At 36.5% G+C, this 13,100-nt stretch overlaps 1 pseudogene; it reads right to left on the minus strand.

The window, feature by feature from the left end:
• Positions 1-3,514: 3,514 nt before the first annotated feature.
• The window catches only part of LOC141496471 (glycylpeptide N-tetradecanoyltransferase 2 pseudogene), a 35,048-nt pseudogene continuing 25,462 nt past the window's right edge, over positions 3,515-13,100 (minus strand).

Here is a 13,100-nt window from a genome sequence, read left to right on the forward strand (position 1 = left end):
TTCAGGTCAAGAAATGAATAGCTGATTATTGTTGGTTTGTTCTTCATTTTCTAATTGGGACATGACAAGCAAGTGATTTGAATTTGAAGGAAGAGGTCCTGTGCTAAATTACCAGCCTCACTTTCTCCTCTAGAATCATTTGGGTCCAGTGGTCCCATATGAATCAGGGCAACTAGAGATGACCCTGTTTATGAGGCAGTCGGGGTTTGCCCAAGGTCACAAAGCTAGCAGCAAGAGCCTAAGGCTGGATTTGAACTCAGGTCTTCCTGACTCCTTGGCTGGTGCTCTATTCACTGTATCACCCAGCCACCTCGATGATTAGCCCAATTGGTAAAGAGATACCTGGGAGCAGTATTACATACAGGATTATCACATATTTTGAGATGAATAATGGGGAGTCTGCACCCCACTCTCAACCTTTACACTTCCTCAGAGTTCCCAGCTCTTCCTTAGAGTCATGTAAATTCACTATGTGAATTTAGGTACTTAATAAATGCTTATTAACCCACAAATAGATGTTTCCATAACTGAAATAATGCAACTGTGATGATCCTAAAGCAGTCAAAGAAAAAATCCTCTTTTAAAAAACCTCTTAATATTGCTCTTGGGGAAAAAAAAAATCAACCCACAGATAAAGGTGAGTAAAAACTGCCAGAAGTTTATTTTTTAAAAGTGTACTTGCTTAAACAATACATATTCATTCTTGAAATCTTTTCTTTTGTGAAATTTCAAATGAGAAAAATTCTTTACTCTGTTCTATGAAGCAGAGTATCATGTTTCATTTATAGAGCAAATCATTTTTTTTCATGTAATATCAGCTTGAGGAAAAGCCTGAATTTTCCTGTTGAATCCTTTCAAAGCTATATTATCATTATGCAACTCTAGGCAAAAGCATATTTTAAGCCTCCACCCAAATACTTTCCTTCCTATTGCTGATATGCCTCTCCTGTCTTACTCTGATCTTGAGAGTATCTTATTATAAACAAAACAAAATACTGGATTGTTTGCCAGATGTATGAATACAGACGAGTGATCTAATCTGAGTCAATTGGGAATACCAACCCTAGCAAGTAATCTCACAGGTTGTAAAGATTAAATCATAGCTACAGAACTGGTTCATCTAGTCCAACTCCCTCATTTATCAGATGAGTAAACTGAGGTCCAGAGAGGTGAAATTACTTGACCTAGGAATGGTAATTAGTGAAAGTAATTAGTGGCAGAGACAGAATTTGAAACCTAATCTTCTGAATCTAGATCAATATTTTTCCCACTAAACCACATTGCCTCATCTATGATATATATATGTATATATATGTATATGTATATATATATATATGTATAATTAAAGCACTTTATAAGTTGATTTTGTTCCTGATATTTCAAGCTGTGTGTTTGACCATTTCTAGGGTCTCCCACCTTTTTGAACTTCTGAACCTAACTTTCATCTTGAAACTTGACTCAGCTCTCCTGTGATCTTAACCTCAGTTTCTGTTTACTGCCTCTATTCCACTGCAAAGACTGATGAATAAGACCTAGGAATCAGTATGGACCTAAATTTGGATTCTGCTTCTTATGCTGATTAGTTGTGTGACTGTGGACTGAATCACTTAGCTTTACTAAGCTTTCTCATCTGTGAATCACTTAGCTTTACTACTTTCCTCATCTGTAAAATGTATAATGTATATAAAATGCATAATGCTTTTATAACGACCTCATTGGGGATGTAGTCTGAATAAGATGAGATGATGTATGTTTGCTAATTATTGGGTAATGTTACTGATTATCTTTATAATTCCATCTGTAGCCAGTTTACCTGATTTTAAATTTTTTTTAGAGGCTCAGAGTTAAGTGATTTTCCCCTGGTCACACGGCTTGTTAAATGTCTACAGCTGGATTTGAACTTAGACCCCCCCCCCCCCAAACCAGGACTCCTACCCTATTCACTATCACCACTGAGCTGCACATCTCCATTATGATTCTTTTTTTTAAGTTTTTGCAAGGCATTGGGGTTAAGTGATTTGCCCAAGATCACACAGATAGGTAATAAGTGTCTGAGTTCAAATTTGAACTCAGGTCCTTCTAACTCCAGGGTCAGTGTTCTATCCACTGAAACACCTAGCTGCCCCTCCATTTTGATTCTTGATTATTTCTCTATTAGTTTCATTTTGGTGTACTTGACCCTGAACTATATCTGTAAATGATAAACCAAATAGGGTATCTTAGAGGAACAGTTTGGGGCAGTAAATATAGAATGAATCAAGGAGGGGAAGCTAGGTGGAGCACTCGGGGGCAGCTAGGTGGTGCAGTGGATAGAGCACTGGCCTTGGAGTCAGGAGTACCTGAGTTCAAATCCGACCTCAGACACTTAACCCTCCCCCCATTGCCTTGAAAAATCTTTAAAAAAAAAAAGAATGAATCAAGGAGATCCAAGTGTAAATCTCAACTCTATCACAAATTGGTTGTATGGCTCAGTTGTCTGATTCAGTATCCCCAAGTCAATTCTGTTAGATTAAAAGTTATGGGGCAGGTGTTAATCTGTATTCCTAAAGGAGGTTTCATCACTGGTATTCCTCTATACCAGAAGGGTCAAACATGCAGTCCATGGACCTCATGCAGCCCACATCATTCCCAAGCATAGCAGGAACCACATTAAAATAGAAATGGGAAATATTTAACAAAATAAAAATACAACAGAATGTACATATTATTAACATATAGTTTTCTAAGTCTATGTGCAGCCAATAGGGATCCATATTACTGTTTTGAGTTTGACTCTACTGCTCTACACCAATGAATTAAAAGTTTCCCTCCCTCTAACAGAAAGCACCTATGATCTTTTTCCTGATACCAGGTCCCAAAAGATGAGAGAAGGACTAAGACAGAGGTTCTTAGCCCAAGGTTCATAGAAGATTTTATGAGGTCTGGGAAATTGGATAAGAAAAAAATTATATTATTTTTTTTTTACTACTAACTGAAATACAACATTTCTTTCAATTATGAAAGTAAGCAAGAAATCATTATTCTAAGAAGGGGTCCACAGAATTCAGAAGACTGCCAGGGATATCCAGGACAAAAAAAAAAGGTGACAAATCCCCAGACTAAGAGAAACAACAGAACATGAAAGAGGGAAGATTTGAAAAATTTTAGGTTCTAGTGCCAACTTCAATACTCACTAGCTTTATGAGTTTTGCTGATCTTTTTTTTTAAAGTACAAATCTGTGTTTTTATTGACTTGACAGCATTGCTTATTGGAAAAATAAATGCACCAGTCTACCCAGTACATTTTTATACTCCTCCATACTTAAATTACCCAGGCTTCCTGCTTGAGCTACAAAAGTATTGGCCTCCATAAATTTGCCCAAATAATATCCATGTGAAATGAATAAGCAAAAATATTGAGAATGAATCCTTCATTTTGTATCACTGACAAACATTACCACTTAATAAATAGAAATGCAGCAGTTTATCTGTATTAGCAAAGATTTTCTTACATTAATCTATCACTGCAGTTCAGTTTGTATAAAAAAATTCAATTTCTACAGTGAAAAAAATACCTTCACTTTGTCAAGAAGCAACCAAAGCTCTGAAAATAAGAGGAATGTGCCCTTTGTACCTTTCTTCCCCTACTACCTCCCAGCAAAGACTGTAAAAATTGGGTGAATTTGAAAATAACCAAAAATAAGTAAAATTGGTCAATATGGATTTTCTTCATATGTTCAGATTTATAGATCACTTTGACTTCACTTAAGTTGTGCTTTTATTCTTTGGAACAGTGGTTCTGGGATTTAAGTAGAACACCAACTCAAATGATGACTTCTGAAGAGTTTAAGAAATGAAAATGTCCTACTGTAAAACAAGACCAACCTTTTCAAATTCTGTTCCTGGACACCTACCCTATTCACTATCACCACCATCAGTTGTACAAATAATATTGCAAATTACCATCTCCTATACCAAACTTGAACTTTTTAGGAATGTTTTATTTTCCATCAAATCTAGTGCATTGAACACATCAAATCCTTTCAATTTAGTTATAATGAGTGCATCATTCCTTAGGTCCAGTAGTGAAATCTCAGCATGAATGTTGTAGAAGGAATAAGCAGCTTTTAGACTTTTATGAATTGGGTGAGGCATGACAGTGGAAGGTAATATATAGAAGCTCAGGAAGTCAGTTAACATTTGAACACTCTACTACAAATGTGTCGATAAATATAATCCTGAGGCAGAAACCAATGGGCCACTTCCTCTTCATTTATCACAGGGGCAAGATGAAACTGCTTCAGATAGTTGTTAATTAATTCTTGCACAGCTTTGATATCTTTCAGCTCCATCAATCTAAAGCCTAAGTCTTCGTGACATCAAGAAGATTGTATAGCTTCACTGTTCTCTGTAAAGTCATATTTCTGCTGAAGTGAGAAAATTTCACTTCTGCCAGTTTTCTGGGATTTAATGATCAATGCCAGTATGTACAGGTAGCAACTAGCTTAGGAAGTACCATTCCTGCTGTATAAACAGCTTGAAAAATCCCCTCTAAATTGACTCTTCTAGTTATTTCTCTAATCAGCACTGGTGCTACCTGTTTTGATCTCAACTTCTTATGAACACAGAGAAAATTTATTTCTACCATCTTGTTCACATTGTCATAAATCTGAATGTTAGCTGAGATGGCACTTATAAACCCCACTAGTTTTTTGTTTGAAGAAACCTCAACTCCACACACTGAGGCAGCCAGCCTGGAGGACTTACAGAGTCCATAAGAGGAACTTGGAGGAATAATCAAACCTGAACATGTTGTCATCATCTTCTACATAATTTTCATTTAACAAGGTATATAATTCCTTGAGTACTTCAGCAGTACTCAAGTCTAAGGTGTCCCACGTGAAACCCTGATCTTTCTTAATTTCTAGGAAGGAGATTGGAGTAAATTATCTCCAAGTTCCCTTATACTAAAAAAAAATCTATTATGTCATATCCTAAGAGAGATGTGTAATTCTTATTGGGGAAGTATAATAAACTTTGAAAAGAGAAAAAGAACCGAAATGTGAAAATAGACACCAAAAAAACCTGCAGAACTTGGAAGTGTTGGGAAGATATAAAGGACTTTTGTTTATTGCAAAGGCCAGGTTTGCTGTGGGATTAGAAGATAGTCACTGGGAATTGATAGGAATAAATGTTTTTTTAGGTTTTTGCAAGGCAATGGAGTTGGTTAAGTGGCTTGCCCAAGGCCACACAGCTAGGTAATTATTAAGTGTCTGAGACCAGATATGAACCCAGGTACTCCTGACTCCAGGGCTGGTGCTTTATCCACTATGCCACCTAGCCACCCCTAGGAATAAATTTTTTAACAAGAACATCAATTAAAAACATTTTTTACAAAGTTAAATTTTATTGATATTTAAATATTTCATTGAAATACATGTTATATTATCCTCCCCACCCCTGCTCCCCACAGTGGTTAAATTATAAAACCAAAGCCTAAGATCCCCTACCTTCCTCCTCAAATCTCTTTTTGAAATAGAAAGTAGGAAGAGGGAGATGGCACAAAGGGAAAATGGGGACCACTGGCATTAGGGGTATAAGGAGCAGATAGCTCCCTCAATACCTGGACAATAGGTAGAGACAGCTGAGTGCCCCTCAAGGGCTCCCCCACTCTGCCCAGATTTCTGGGTAGGGAAAAAACATTTTTTTTAAACAAAGTAGGTCAAACCTTGTAGAGGAAAACAAAATTTGAAAGGATATACTGACCCCTGGATAATGAAAACAAACCAAAGAAGAGGAGACAGGTTCAGGGAGAGATGACAGTTAAGGACAAAGATGAATAAATAGCATAGTTCCTGAGGAACAAAATAAGTTTTGAGAGGTTCTCTACAGAGGAAATTAGCCCAGGAGGGACAGAAAGCTCAAGAAGTAAATTCTTGAAAACATAAAGAAAAACAGTTTTGATGAAGAGACACACTAAAGAGCCCCATTCAGAAGCACGGGAATAACTAACAAACTTAGATTTAAAAAAATAATAACTTATTACTATCTTTTGTTTTTACATCACCCACATGTCCCAATGTATTTTTCTTTCCCACCCTATCCCCAGAAAGCCTCTCCTTATAACAAATAATTTTTAATTATTTAATTAACCAATATATGCAAGAAATCTGACATTAGAGGCAGAGAAATATATCCAAAGTCTCTGACCTCTGCAAAGAAGGAAGATGCCTTAAAATATCTTTGTCGAAGACAAGCTTAGTCATGACATATTTCACAGGATTTCACTTTGATTGTTTGGTTCCTATTCATTCCATTTAAATTATTGTGGACATTGTATATATTGCTTTCCTGACTGTTCACTAATCATCTGTTCATTTAAGTTTCCATGCTTCTCTGTACACATTATAATCATTGTTTTTTTGTGCACATTAATATTCCATGTATTCATGACCACAACTGGTTTATCTATTCTTCAACCATATTAGATTATTAAAAGTTGTGTAAAGAAGAAAAAAAAATCAGGTAATAGAGGATGAAAAGAAAAGCATGGAACTCTCCTGTTTGTGATAGCTAAAGGCTAAAGCTCTATTGGGGAAATACAATGATCAAAGGGGTGATGGGACTACTCAGAAAGATTAGGAGGATGATAGAAGGATAAAAAGAAAAGGAGATCTGATCATATTTTATTTATGCTTCTGTGTTTCTTACCTAAGAGAATGACCTTCAGGCTGAAAAGGACAAAATAGAAGTGCTCAATAAGAGCTGATAAACCAAGTAAGTAGAAAACATTTACTTGTCCTTAAATCCACCCTACCAGTAGCAGAGAAAATACTAGAATGCTGAAAAAAAATGATCAATATGAGTACTGAATCATTGTCAGTGATCTTTGAAAGCTCATGGAGAAGAACTGAAGAAAAGGAAATGATCTGATTTTCAAAAGGGAAGAATATCTTTAAACTATAAGCTAGTGAGATTGACTTCATTTCCTGGCAAAGTTCTAGAACATCATTAAAGGAATGCTTAATAAACTTAGAAAAAGAAGTGCTTTTAGAAAAGATTCAGTAGGACTTCTTCAAGAATAGCTCATGACAGATTATTTTTGACAGGTTTTTTTTAGTATGGTAGAGATCTATGGAAATGTTGTACATAAAATTTATTTATTGTTTAGCCATTTTCAGTCATTCCCATTGGCAAAGATAGTGAAATGGTTTGCCATTTCCTTCTCCAGATTGTTTGATAAATGAGGAAACTGAGATAAATGAGATTAAATGACATGCTTAGAGTCACACAGCTAGTAAGTGTCTGAGTCCAGTTTTGAACTTCCTGACTGGCATTCTATCTATTGAGCTACCTGAAAAGCAATTAACCAAGTCTTTCATGCTACTCTGTGGATAAGATGGAGAAAAATGATTTCTGGTGCTATTTGGTAGACTAGGAATTGGTTAAATGATTGGGCACAAAGACTAGTCATTAATAGTTGTATATCAGCTTGAAGATTCTCCAATTGAATGCCCCCAAAATCAGTCCTTGATCCTAGATGGCTCAGCATTTTTTTCAGTGACTTGGATGAAGAATAAATGGAATATTTATCAAATTTATACACAGTGTAAAGCTAGGAGAAACAAGTTAACACATTCCATAGCAGAATTTGAAAAGGGCCGAACCAGGTTATGACATTGGGTCAAATGAAGATTATGAAACTGAATAGGAATAAATGTAAATTTTGATATTTGGGTTCAAATGCTCAATTTTGCAAACATAAGTTGGAGCAGACAAGACTAGTCTTCAGTTCATCTAAAAAATGGTGTGGAAAATATTAGCAAATTAAAAGTCTAATGAGTCAATAATATGATATGGCAGTCAAAATACTAACATGAACTTGGGCTTCATGAAGAGAGACCTAAAACAACCAGGAATTAAGAAAGTGCTTGCTAGTCCCACGTTACTCTGGCCTGGTTAGATCACATTTGGTATACTGAGTTTCATTCTGGATGCCATATTTTAGAAGCGACATTCAAACTTAAAGAGGACAACCAGGATGGTAAAAGATTTGAGATCATCCATATAAGAATCACCTGAAAAAAACAAGAAGAGTTTAGTCTAGAAAAGAAAAACCAAGGAAGGGACATGATAGCTATATTCAAGTATTTAAAGGTCTATAACAGATGTATTGTTGCTTGACTCAGAGAGCAAACCCAGAAGCAATTAAAATTACAAAAAAGGGAAGATTTAGTCATTAGAGTTCTCTAAAAGAGCCCTGTGTTACCTTGGGAAGCAATGAGATCCCCCTCTTGGTTCACACATATGTTGGACAAGATAGCTGACATCTGAGGTCCCAATCTGAGATTTGAGGATTCTGTGAGCTTGAAAAGAGAACAGGCTCTCAGAAAGAAATCCAGGTCTTTAAATAGGCTCTAAGAGATATGAAAGAGAAGCTCACACCTGAAGACAGGTAAGAGCTGTGTAACAGAAAGAGATTTACAAAGGCAGATCCTTCCATTCAACAGGTACTTTATTAAACACCTACTGTATACCAAGTGCTTTAGCTACTAAAACAAAAGCAAAATGATGCCTTCCCTCCATATACTTTAGAGAATCAGCACACATATAAGCTAACAGGACATACATGCAATATAAATATATAGTAGTATCAGGGTGGAGAAGATTAGAGATAGAATATTAACAACTCAGGTAGGAAATACAAAAGAGCTTCATATGGGAAGTAATGCTTACAGAACCTAATGACTTTTTTGATTGAGTTGCAATTTTTTGGTGTAGAACCAGAACTAAGAAAATGGAACACATCCAGGAAAAAAGATCACCCCTGGGAGAAGGGTATAGGTATCAGGTAACAGAAGAATTTGCTTTAAGTGAAGTTTTACTGATCAAAACAACACATGCCAATTAAAAAATGGAAATAAAATAAAGTGGACTAGATGAACTTTTTTGGTCTATTCCCACTGAAAAAAATACTATATGATAGTCAAAAGAAGTATCCTATCCTAATTTCCTGTCTCCTAGAGTATATATCACCAAATGTTTTTCATTGTACCTCTCTATCAGTAAAATAAAGTCTAATATGAGCCAATATAGGCATATTTATACACTGAATGCATGCTACTTTATTAACATATTTTTATACATTATAAACACTTAAAAAGATGACAAATATGAAATAAACATTTTAAATTAATCTCAGCAACAATACCGAAAACACCAAAATACATTAGTAATGTTTTTATGTGAACAATGTACTTGTATAGGCTACATTATTTTTAAAAATCTTGGCTTAATATTGAGCTACAATAATCTGATCAGCTGGTTCTAAATTCAGTTTATTTCTGTACTGAATTTTAATGGATGTCATAGCTAAAATGGAGAAAAGGTTCATAGATAATAATCACCAGAATAGACAAAATATCATTTTTTAAGGCAAACAAATTACTGGTGAATGAAAAGACATTATTTCATTCTCCATCTCATTAAGCTCAGAAACTTTTCTCTCTAATCCCAAAAAAAATTGTAACCCAAGTGTCACTTGCCTTTCTGGATTTCCTTCCTAAGTTGTTAATATTCTGACTCTAGCCTCTTTCCACCTGGATTTTACTAAATATTTATTTTGCATACAAGTCCTATTTGCTTATGAGTATGATATTTTCCTGTAGCATATTGAAGGTCCTTGAGGGAAGACATTATTTTGCTTTTGCCTTAGTATCCAAAGCACTTGGTACACAGTAGGTGTTTAATAAAGTACTCACTGAATGGAAAGATCTGCCTTTGTAAATTTCTTTCTCTTTTACACCCAGCTCTCACCTGCCTTCATATATTGAGAAATGGATGATAATAATAGCAGGGAAGAAAAAGTTTCTACTTTTTTATGAAAGATCACACCAAAAGGGCCAAATAAGTAAAAAGACATCCTCTCCCTCTCTCTCTCTCTCTCTCTCTCTCTCTCTCTCTCTCTCTCTCTCTCTCTCTCTCTCTCTCTCTCTCCCAGAGGATAAACTTTCAAAGCAGATAGCAGATAAAGTGAAGGAGACAGTTGGGTGACCAGGAAGAGATGAAGAAAGGGAAGCAATGGAGAAGAAAAGGAAGAAGAGCCTTTAATGACTAAGGGGATGGTGAAATCAGGGGAAAAAAAAGATGTTACACTGTAGCTTCTCTCCAGAATTTACAAATAACTCCCCCAATCCTCAAATAATCCAAGACTCCTTAGTACTTTGCCATCTGTCTCCTGAGCAAAAGACTGTGGATTAGCCTAACCTAACCCTGGCAGAAGCATGCCAGAAAGCCCAACTCTGCCTCCAGGGACTTCATGGGAAAAATAGGAATAGGGATGGGAATGAGAAGCAAGAGAAGAATGATGAATCTGAGGCCTAAGGAAGGGATTACAAAGCAAACAATCTCTTTGTTATTAAAAAAAAAAAAGTGGGGTAATAAAGCTAACCTACCTGAATGATCCGGAGTAGCTGGCTACCCAGGTAGTTAGACTGCCTCTCAGCAGTTCACACTATCCCTGGGTCCTGGGCATACTCAGTCCCACACTTGGAGTTACTGAGGTGTTACTAGGTACTTCACTGTGCTTTCAGTTTTTTGCTAGGGTTGGAGGGGAGGGAGAGGCAAGCAACATGATATGTAATCCATCACCTGACAGACCAATAGACCAAGTAAAGGTGCCAGTGTCAATCAGAATAATAAACATTAATAAAGCTTAATTAATTTTATGTTAAAACATAGAAATTGACATTCTAATATTTTCTTTTCCGTTACCCCCATATATCATCCTATGTCTTCTACCACACAAAACCCTGCACTAGTGAATAGTTACTTTGGCTTAGACCTTCAGGGAAAGAATTACATGACAGAGAAAAGCTCAATGGAACTTCTGAATGATTTTTCCTAGATAGAGATTGATAATAACAGAGGGTAATCCCTTTGGAGGGATAAAAGATGAAAGAACAGAACTGAGGTATTCTTCCTTTTGGTCCCAGATCTTCTAACTTTCCTCCTGGTCATCTGCTCACTCTCCTTTATAAGCCTCCACCAATTTATGACTTTACACAAACCATTACTTTATGTCTCTCCTCACTCCTCACCCTGAATATGGATGTAATCCTTCTCCCTCATCTTTATTATGTTATGATATTGCTGTTTTTATGTTACCAGCTGATCCAAGGCCATAAAGTCCTCACTGGGCAAATTGGATGTCTAAGGAAAAATATATGTGATGGTCAGCGGTCAGGAAGTCCAAATGGGTGAACTGAACCAATTGAAGGACAGAAAGGTGATTAGTCAGGAATACAGATTCATGAAATGGTTGAAATTTCAATTTATGTAAGGACAGAGGGACAGATTGATTCCTACATGAAAAGATACCAGGAAAGGTAATGCAAAGAGTAACTGGAGGATCAAAGACCTCTCCCTTCCTAGGAAGAGTACCCAGCAGATCAGGAGGACTAACCCAATTGAGAAAAATAATGTGTTTATTTCATAGATTTAAAAGACATAAGTCATTCAGCCAAACACAGTAACACATACATATATACACAAATGCATATATAGATATATAAAACAACTGTATGAAAAAACACAGAATATAAAACTCTTGTCAGAAATAGTCAGCTATATGACTCCAGTCATTATATGCAGTTACAATGTTGCCCCAAGCTCTAGTTAAACTCAAATGAGAGAGGAAGGAGTCTGTTCTATTCCTCCGCATAGAGCAAAATGACAGAAAAATTTCAATGACTGGAAAGATCTACCTACAGAGAATTTTTGCAGACTTTACAATTCAGTCAAGATGCCATATCCTCCGTGGTGTTCCCAGGTGAAAATGCTCTCTCCCTCTTCATACCGATCATAAGCTTTTTTTGTTTTGTTTTGTTTTTTAGGTTTTTTGCAAGGCAATGGGGTCAAGTGGCTTGCCCAAGGCCACACAGCTAGGTAATTATTAAGTGTCTGAGACCAGATTTGAACTCAGGTACTCCTGACTTCAGGGCCGGTGCTTTATCCACTGCGCCACCTAGCCACCCCGATCATAAGCTTTTCTTGGCTCTCCCCATCCTCTTCTACCTTATTATGATCATAACTCTCACTATTACACAAAAGTTCCTCAAAAGTGAAGGTTATTATATTTTTCAATTTTGTATCCAGCCTTACATATACTAGACAATAAATGCTTATTGAATGAATTAAGTATAGGTTCTTTGCTTGTGCTCAGGAAAACATAGGGGAAAGCAGGAGCTTCTTGACATATGCTACAAGTCCCTGCTTCTAGGAAGGTCAAGGCTGGTGATCCCTTGAGATCAGAAGCTCTGAGCAGCTAAAGCCAACTGAGTATCTGCATCAAGTCTGGTGCCAGTATGGTGAACAAGATGATTGTCACTCCTGTCTCAGGAGTGATGAATCTGCTCAGGTCAGAGAAAATTGGGCATGTTAAAGATTCCATGCCACTTAGTATTAGGATCAATTCCACAAGTGAGTGCTGTACTTCCAGAGTGGGTGAGAAAAGGAAACACAATCTTAATCTATGATGACATAGTGAATTTGTTCCTTCCTCATTAATTAGGGGAAGACATAGTCACACAAGAGTGAGGTCCTGGGTTCAAATTCTGATTCTATTGCTTGTTCCCTATGTGACCTTGAAAAAATTACTTAACCTCCCTAAGTCTCAGTTTCCTTATCTAGAAAATGGTGGTGGTGGTGGTGGTGGTAAATTGTACTAAATATACTCTGAGTTCCCTTCTAGTTCTAGATCATTGATTCTATAAAAAAATAAAAGGAAAAGAAACATAATACAGGGAGCCAGAGAGAGAGAGAGAGAGAGAGAGAGAGAGAGAGAGAGAGAGAGAGAGAGAGAGAGAGAGAAATTGGCAGGTTATCCCAGGCAACTAAGGAAAAAATAACATTTCTGTCTGGGAGAAAAGCTGGAAAGACAACAAAGCCAAACAGGCATGCCTTCACAAGAACTGAATCAAGCTCAACTACCTGGTGGGGATTTTGATACAAAGTTAAATAGATTAATTATAGGACTTTCCCTTTCTTCCTCCTCTTTTTTCTTTCTCCTTTTCCTTACTATTCTTTTTCCTTAAGAAAACCTAACTTTATACAAAAGAAGG

The sequence above is a fragment of the Macrotis lagotis genome, chromosome 8 (assembly GCF_037893015.1).
Source record: "Macrotis lagotis isolate mMagLag1 chromosome 8, bilby.v1.9.chrom.fasta, whole genome shotgun sequence".
Classification (NCBI taxonomy): Eukaryota; Metazoa; Chordata; class Mammalia; order Peramelemorphia; family Peramelidae; genus Macrotis; species Macrotis lagotis.